At 53.8% G+C, this 8,815-nt stretch overlaps 2 long non-coding RNA genes across 2 annotated transcripts; both read left to right on the top strand.

The window, feature by feature from the left end:
• Nucleotides 1-5,846: 5,846 nt before the first annotated feature.
• On the top strand, nucleotides 5,847-7,070 carry LOC140700649 (uncharacterized). Its single transcript, XR_012079124.1, has 3 exons — nucleotides 5,847-5,902; nucleotides 6,324-6,444; nucleotides 6,666-7,070. It is a non-coding gene; the product is annotated as an uncharacterized lncRNA (long non-coding RNA).
• A 338-nt stretch (nucleotides 7,071-7,408) lies between these two features.
• Nucleotides 7,409-7,988, top strand: LOC140700920 (uncharacterized). The gene is made up of 2 exons (XR_012079677.1): nucleotides 7,409-7,695; nucleotides 7,856-7,988. It is a non-coding gene; the product is annotated as an uncharacterized lncRNA (long non-coding RNA).
• Nucleotides 7,989-8,815: the final 827 nt, after the last annotated feature.

Below are 8,815 nucleotides of genomic sequence, written 5' to 3'. Positions count from 1 at the left end.
AGTAACCAGGTACCACTTAAAGAATTGGAAGTAAACTTGTTTTGGAGGCCTGGGGGCTGAGGACGGTACGCTCCCATGGTCTGGAGGGCTCGACAGACAAGTGCTCCCAGACAGGCCAGTGCCCAGCTCTATAGCCAGTGCCAGGGCAGGAGCTTCCTGGGGACTAGCTCCCTCACTCCCGTCAAGTTCAGAGCCCTGTGGACTGGGCTGGGCTGGGCCCGCATTCCCCCGCCCCTCCCCCGCACTCTGGTTCTCAGGGTGAACTGAAGGTCCTACATGGCGGGACTGGCACCCTCTCCTCCCTGGTGCGCAGTAGGTGCTCCACATGTGACTGTGGAAGTGGGTGGACAAGCCACCCGCTCACTTTAAAGCTCTGCCTTCAAATAGCACCCACGTGATTGATGTGACTTCCGGAAGAACTGAGGCTGGCTTTCGCATGGTGCTAACGTGGCAATGACAAGGTGGTAAATGTCTATCTTCCCATCTTCTAGCAAGGCCATATTCTCCAGTCCCAGCATTCCCCACGCTGTCCTTTCAAAGCCCTTTTCTTTAATGCCAAGTGGAGGAGTTCCAGACAGCCATTTGCATTTTCAATTCTAGAAATCATTAATGTTTTAAAACTGCCAGCACCATGGTTTATTAACACACTTACATTTCCTACCTGCTACTGTTAAAGGGAAACTTTCTATTTGAGAAACATCCCAACATGGGGTGATTTTCCAAGTTTTGTTCAAATTCTGCCCACAATTCCCTGTTCTCAGGAACTCAGTGTGGGAGATGGGTCTGTAAGCGGAGAGGGAGAATGCTGAGTGGCTGCCAAGTGGACTGAGGGACGCACAGGGGTGGGAGCCCAGAGGAGACCCAGGCACAGCCTGGAGGTCGAGTCAGGCTTCTCAGAGGAGGCCTTCTGATTCCAGGGGGACATTTCTGCAGACTGGAAAGAACGTGGAGAGAATCACAAGACCTGTGTGTCGACCTGGCCCTTTCGATTACTTTCAGTCGTCATGGCAATGGGTTGAGGTTAAGATCAAGGGTCTTTGGGCCAGACAGGCCTGGGTTCACGTCCCAGCTCGGACACCACTGGCTGGGTGGCACCAGTCCTAACTAACAATTTTTGAGCCCTTTCTGGGTGTCAGGAGAGGGCAGACCTTCTGGGCCTGCTCAGTGCAGTCAGAGACCTCAGAGGGGGCGTCCTCGCTGGGTGGCTACGGCTGTGGGACCTGACCCGGTTGGTCTCCTCTCTCGCCCCTCCCACCTCACCTCTGCATTCACCAGTGTGTGTGACTTCCTTTCATTCTCACAACCATCCCACAGGGCAACCCATCATTCCCAGTCACAGAACAAGACACTGAGAATCAGAGAGGTTGAATCACTTGCTCCAGATCAAGAGGTGGCCAGTCAGGATTTGATCCCTGAGCTTCAGGGCAATTAAACACTGAGCTCTTCTGCCACTCACTCCAGAGAGGGCATGAGGATTAAAGCCGGCGGCAGCTCGGCAGGGACACTCAGTAAGGCAGCTGCTGTGGTTGCCCACCGTCTCCAAAGCCCAGCTCATTAATCTCTCCTTCGTTAATCCCCACCCTCTGCCCTGATCTCTCCAGTCAAAGGACCCTGGATGTCCCTGGCTCACAGTCCCTGTGTCACTGCCATCGTCACCTCCTCCTTCCTATTCACTCCGGGCAACTCTCGCGGCTCTTGGCACGTGTTCAGGCTGTAGTAGTGCTGGCCACACAGATTGAGAGAGAATACTATTAACCACACCAATTCCTGGAAGAAGATGTTTGCCAGAGATCTTGAGCCTGGACACATCAATATCAAAACGACACAGCTATAATTTGCTTTCAGATTCAAACTGGAAAGGTGAACTTTGACCCTGTCAAAAATTAAGAATGAATTAAATTGAAACACAAAGTTGTTTCCCCTGTTCTGGGGCTCTGGATTTCTAATTAATGTGCAGCATGATTCTAGGGGCTGCAGGGGATCAGCGAGATGGGGTCCGTTACCTTGCAAACCGAGCAGAGCTCAGGAGAGAGCTTTTTGCTCCTTGGTTCGTTTATTTTTCCTTTCTGGGATGAATTGTGTTTCCTGTGCTGTAAGTCCTCAGAGGAGAGCAATCCCAGGCAATTAGAAAAAAATAATCACTAGAAGCTGAGCTTGTACAAAAGAACCCACAACCAAACAGCCCTCAATGCGATCACTCGCCCTCCCTGTCCCAGAAGGTAGCAGCTCAGCCCCAGGAGCTGGAATTTCAGCAGCACTAGCCCAAAGGTGAGGCTCCCTTTTTGGGAGGCTGAGGGTAGAGGGCCCCCCTGAGCAGGTGCTACCACTTAACTCAGAGTCTTGGCAAGGCGGCTCTGGGGCGCTGGCAGCCAAGGATCTGAAATAGTGATGTGGGGACAATGGTGAGTGACAGGGACCTCATTCAGGCAACAAGGGGGCAATCAAAGCAAAGCTACAAGCTGGGAAAGGAAACTGCCTGAACAGAAGGCGAGAATGCAGCCTGGGCAGCGCTTTCTCGGAGCCGCCACCACACCTGCTTGGGGCGAGGAGACATGGGGTGATGTTCCCAAACCTGTAGATCCCCAAATGTGCATGAGTAAGAATCACTTGGTGTATCTGCTAAAACAACAGGTCCCTGGGCCCCCCTCCAGGCTCACTGAATTAGAATCTCCAGCAAAGGGCCTGGGAACGGATAGGTTTTAGACCGGTGCACTGGATGCTCCTTATGATCAGCTTTGGAAGTGAGTGGCTTGCAGCACTGCCCCTTTCCTTATTGGAGACCCTGGAGACTGCCTGGCCTTGGGCAGGTCACACCCCTTCCCTGAGCTTCCATTTCCACGTCTGTACAACGGGGATGGGACCCCTGCCTCTGGGGTCTGCCGTATCTGAGGGAGATACGCTGAGTCCGTCAGTGCCTGGCAGCCGGGACGTGTGCAGAGAGTGGGGGACCTGCCCTCGCGGGTGTGGGAAGGCTGAAGTCCTCCAAACTGGTGCCTCCAGTGGCGCCTTGAGCCCTTCTTTTTATCCTCGAGTTTTTGTCACACAGCCCCTGAGCTTCAGCCTCAAACAGTAGGCGCGGTCCAGGGATGGGCCCTCAGCTCAGAGCAGGGCTTTGAGGAGTGAGTTCCCTCCCAGCTCATCAAGTCCACCAAGAAATAGGACTCGCTGGGCAGGGAGGGGATTAGTGGTCAGGAGACCTGGGTGAAGAGATGTGGGCCGGAGAGGGTGTGTCATGGGCTGACTTGTGTCCCCCAAGTTTATATGCTGAAGTTCTAATTCCCGGTACCCCCAGAATATGGCTGCATTTGGAGACAGGTTCTTCAAGGAGGTAGTTAAGGTAAAATGAGGTCTTAGGAGTGGGCCCCAATCCGCTATGACCGCTGTCCTCACAAGAAGAGATCAGGACACAGGCGGGCACAGGGGAGAGCCTTGTGAAGACGGAGAGAAGACGGCCCTCCACAAGCCAAGGAGAGAGGCCTCAGGAAAACAAGCTGTCCGACACCCCGCTTTTTGGGACCCCAGAACTGTGAGAAAAGACCTTTCTGTTGTGTAGGCCCCCAGGCGGCGGGGTTTGAGGGGCAGCCGGGGTGCACTGAGACAGAGGGCCTGGCTTTGGTGTGGGCTCCTCCCCTGGCTCTTCGATACCTGCTTTGGGAAAGTCTTCCTCAGCGGTCTCGTCTCTGACAGAGGAAAACAGTCTGTTTGACTCAAGGTTGTTAACTGGGCAAAACTCAAAGACGATCTAAATGTGGCACGCCTGACATTTACTACATGTGTGATATGTGTTAATTCTCCTCCCTGTTCAGCCGTGTCCTGTGACCTGTCACCTTGATTTCATTCCCCAGGAAATACAACCCTTGTCTACCTCATCTAACAGAGCTGCTGGGGAACCAGCGAGATAACTTGTGTAACAGGTTTAAAGAAGTACAGAGACTTTACAGACAGGTGGAACCACTGCGCCCAGGCAAAGCAGGACACCATCCTCCCTGAGAGATACCTTCCAGCTGAGATCTGAAGTACAGAACTGCAGGAAGGGCCTTGGGTTTAGACACAGACGCTCTGGGTCTGAGCCCTAGCTCTGCCATCTCTGTAAAAACGTGGGCATGCCCTGAGGGATGCCTCAGTGTCCTGCCTATGAGTTCGGGATGGGGACGGCTGTGACGGAACGTGCCCACACTTTCCATCCGTGCACCCACCAAGTCCCGAGTGATTCCGTGGGCTTGACCAACCCAAGAAGTTTCCCCTCCTGCTCCCAATGGCGTTGTGTGAAATCGCAGAGAAGCTCTACTTCTTTCCCATCAGGATTCCCTTCTGGCACAGACATCACACCTTCAGAAAACCTAACGGAGAGCACGTGGGCCCTGGCGGCCTTCAGCCTGCAGCTGGGGTCACCAGCAGACTCAGCCCAACTCCCTGCCCCTCCCCTCCACCTGGGCAGTCCGTGCGCTTCCAAATCGCAGCTGAGCCCTCGCTTCTCCCCACCATCCAACATGACCCAGAGTCAGGACAAGGGAGGCATTTGGGGATGAGGCAAAAAGCACAACGAGAATGCTCCCAGACTCCTCTGGGGTCCTTAATGAGCCGCGTCTGTGAGGGGCCCACTGCTCAGGCTCTGCTCCAAGGCCATCCTGAGTGACTCTGCCCTGTGAGGTCATGGGCACACTTCCACAGGATGGAGGATGGCTCCTTGCCTACCTGGGGCTGGTAGGCCCGTGTGTGTATGTGTGTGTGTGTGTGTGTGTGTGTGTGAGCTCACACTAGGCAGGCTGTCATGTCAGTACTAGGCAATACTGGGGCAGGGTGGAGTGGTTGAAACTCACAGGGGGACCAACACAGAGGGGGCAGGGGGATGTAGGTCATGGGAGCGGGTTAGGTGAGGGGGTGATGGACACAGAGAGCAGAGACCCCCAGAGAGACAGAGGCAGATGTGGGCAGGCAGAGCTGAGGCAGAGAAGCAGACAAATGGGGAGAAGAGTGCAGAGAAGGACATGAGCAGAGGAAAGGCCAGGGCAGCTGCCAAACCATTGGCTTCAGTTAAAAACTTAACTGGGTGTCCAGAGACGGTGGGGTGGCGCTGCTAAGTGGAGAGAAGCGGGTAGGAGAGAGGGCCCCGCAGGCTCTCAGTCAGTAGGTGATGACTCTTCGCTGCAGGCTGTGCCCTGTGCTGACACCACCCCAGCCTGGATGGAGGGAGGCAGTCAGAGAGGCTGTTCATGTGAATGAAATTCTCTGGTCCCATCCTATGCTCTCAGACTTGGGTGGTCAGGCTGCAGTGGAAAAATCCACACTGGGGTTTGAAACCCAGATCTGCTGATCAGTGGCTGTGTGACCTTGTGTCTATTTCTTCACCTCTCTGAGCCTCACTGTCCTCAGTGAAGATAGGGGCACTCATGCTATCTGCTGCCTCTGTTCCCATGGAGTTTCTGATGATCCAGTTGGTGGGTGTGGTCTGTGGGGGCCCTGGGCCAGCACCGGCTGGCAGCTCTCCCCACTTTGGGGCCCTGTTCATGCTGACCCTCCCACAGGCTGGCAGGCTCCTCCGAGGTCTCTGCTCAGGTGTCACCTCGCAGGGGAGCCCTCCCCGGTCACCCCCTACCCAGCAGCAGCCCGCCCCTCCACCTGCTTCCTGTCCTTGCCACATGCTCATTACCCCGGATGCACAGATGTTCACTTTCTTTACCCCACTAGAACACAGGCTTCGTAAAGACAGCAACTTTGCCATTTCATACCGCCACAACCCCAAGCCCTAGCACAGCAGGCACTGAATAAATACTCACGGGAGGGGGAAAGGAAAGAAGGGCGGGAGAGGGGGAGGAGGAGGAAGAGACATTTGCACCCCTGCATTCACAAGGTGGCTCAGAGGGTCAGGAGGAAGCCCATGTGTTTGGAAAAGATGATGGAGGTGAGGCCTCCAACCCCGCTGGTCCTTCTCACGTGTGGGCCCTGGAGTTCTCTACTCAGGCCCACCTCTGCTTTGGGGCCTCCCCTCCCTCCCGCTTCCCATGTCCCTGGCTCCCCCATGACCCTCTCCATGCATCACCCTCGTGCACCGCCCTGGGCCCAGAGTCCCTCCCTCTGCTCTACTCTTCTGTGTCCTGACTGTCTCCAAGGCTTAGTTCCAGTCCCGCTTCATTCACTCACTTCACGTCCATTCATTCAAACGCTCGGGGCTGAGTGTTTGTTGCTGAGGGGGATGCTTGATGCAATTAGAACAGACTCTACCAGCTCAGAAATTAGGCTGTGATGTTTTGGAGCCCATGGCCCCAGGGACTCAGATTCCCCCGATATTTGAACACAACCCGTTCCTCTGGCTTACGGTGCAGGAGAGACCTGAGTACTGATGAGAACTTGCCAGCACCCTGAACAGAAGACGACACAGACTGCATTCCTGGGATTGAGGAAGTCATCTCAGTGTTGGACTGCAAGGGAAAAAGGAGGTCCCAGGTGAGGAACGGTCTGATCCAAGAGGCCCTGCGGGCCCTGGAAGAGCATGAGAGTTCCCAGGAGTGAAGCCAAAGGCACCTCTGTGCTATTGTTAAGGGATGGAGGCACAGCAGGAGGGAGAGTCTGTGCATCTTTGGGGAGATGGGGGGTCATGAATGGGAGGGTCTAGGTTGAGGTTAAGTTTCTGCTTTTGAGCCTCAGGCCCAGATTTGCCCCCTCAGGCAGAAGACATCAAGGACCCACTGCGATTTATGACATCAAGGCAGGATGCCTATTCAGAAACATGGGAATCTTCTCTGGCATGGAGAACAAGGGAAGCTGGCAATCATACACCAGGGAACGGTCCTGGCCCAGACAGCTGCCATACAGGGCAGGGAGAGGAGGAGCCACGTTTGGGAGGCCCCTCTTGGTCACCTCAATCCCGAGTGACTCCTTCCTCCCTCCCTCCCTTCCTCTCTTCCCTCCTTCCTTCTTTCCTCCCTTCCTTCCTCTTTCTTTTTTATTTTCTCTCTTTTAATAGACATTTCTCAGGTACTAAGACTTGAGCAATCTCCAAAGAGGGTAGCCAAAACTCACAGCCGCTGGGAGATGGGCACAGTGCCCAATAAAGGGAATCCATTACACCATGTTGATAAGCTTTTGTCTTTATCCTAAAGTTACTGCATGTGTTGGGATGAGGCTGCCTGTGATTTGAGGGGTGAAGGGGTTTTTCTCTGGTGACCATCACCCCTGTTGGGGAGGAGAGGCAGCCCCTCTGTAGCTGCCTGGGCTGTACTGTTACAGCTCTCCGCTGTGGCTCAGGGGGTCCCTTGTGCTATCATCACCTCGAGGGCAGGAGGCAGCAGGTCTGTGTGTGTGTCATAGAGCCTGGCTGTCCAGGCCTGGGGCCCAGTGAGTGTTTGCTGATGAATGACTGCGTGCTTGTGAGTCAGTGGAACAGGCAGGGGCCCCCCCAGGTCCAGCCTCGGGGACGTGTGCTGCTTCCACTGGGCTTAAGGTCTTGAGGTCGCGAGCACCACTCTGTGCTGAGCCCGGAGACCAGGCTTAGTCTGTGAATTCCTTTGACTCAAGGGGAGAGGGGTGCACAGAAAGTCTCAGCTCATTTACATAACTGATGCAAAAATGGTAGCATGGAAGATTGCAAGTTTTCACATTAAAACAGAAGAAAGATCAGGATTCATGAACAAGCCATCAGACGCCAGAGAAAGAAAGGCCGTTAGAAACCAACAAGTCCAGGCCCCTCCTTCCCAGGTGAGGAAACGCGGTGGGGGAGGGGGGTGCTGGCTGCGGGTCACATAATTAGTGGCAGATCACGTGTGAACAGTTACTCTACACACATAACACCAAACAGGGCAATAAATAGCAAAGTAGCATTTGAATCTTATCGAGTGCTGCAATCTACTTTGACAAGGTAGAAGCATGAGCAGAGATTAGCGCCAGGCTCGGACCAACCGACAGAAATACCACGCGTGCCGCAAATGTGAGATCCGTGTGTCAGTTCTCTAAGAGCCACATTTAAAAAGTAAAGGAAACAGATGAAATTATTTCTAATGAGTTATTTTACTCAAGTATCTAAAATATCATTTCAGTATATAATCAATATTTTATTAATGAGACATGTATATTACTTTTTGTACTAAGTCTGAAATGCAGCTGTGTATTTTAAACGTGAGCACATCTCAGTCGGACTGACCACACTTGAAGGGCTCACATGGGCTGGGGGCCGTGTACCAGAGAGCACAGGCTCAGAGGAGTGAGGCAAGGCTTTTGGGAAGGAGTCTCCGAGAACGGAAGAGTGTTCAGGGAGGCAGAGAAGGCAGAAGGCTTTACATATGGAAGTAACATTATGAGCAAAGGTGAACGTTGAGAATGAGACTATTCTGTTCACGGAGGGTACTGGCTACAGTTTAGAGTCATGAGGGCGAGAAGTTGAGGGTGGAGACCACTGAGTTGTCCCTCCCTTGTTCTACAGTTTCATCGTACCAGCCTTCACAACTCACGTGGCACTGGAGGGGGAAAAGCACATGCTCACACTCACTGCGTATTTATGTCTTCTTCCCACCCTGGGAGGTGGATTCAGGGCAGAAGCCCACGATGGCACAGCTGGGTTAGTGATGGAACCCAACCTCCGTCTCCCCCTGCTCCTCCCAGAATACCAGCCCCGCCTGGAAGCCAAGTGCAGTGGGGTTTCCTCCCCAAGCTCCGCACAGGCCTGTGCTTTTCTGTGTCACTTGTCAGTTCTCCCTCCTCCTCCACTGGGCCTGATCCTCCCCACCTGCCCAGCTTGGGTCTCTCCTCCTTTGGGAAACTTTCTCTGACATTTGCCTCATCAGAGTCCATATTAGTTTGTGAGTTTCTATTAATGAGGAAT

This window comes from Vicugna pacos, chromosome 13, assembly GCF_048564905.1.
Source record: "Vicugna pacos chromosome 13, VicPac4, whole genome shotgun sequence".
In the NCBI taxonomy this organism is placed as follows: Eukaryota; Metazoa; Chordata; class Mammalia; order Artiodactyla; family Camelidae; genus Vicugna; species Vicugna pacos.
Note: the sequence above shows the minus strand (reverse complement) of the source record. Positions and strands in the feature narration are given on the sequence as shown.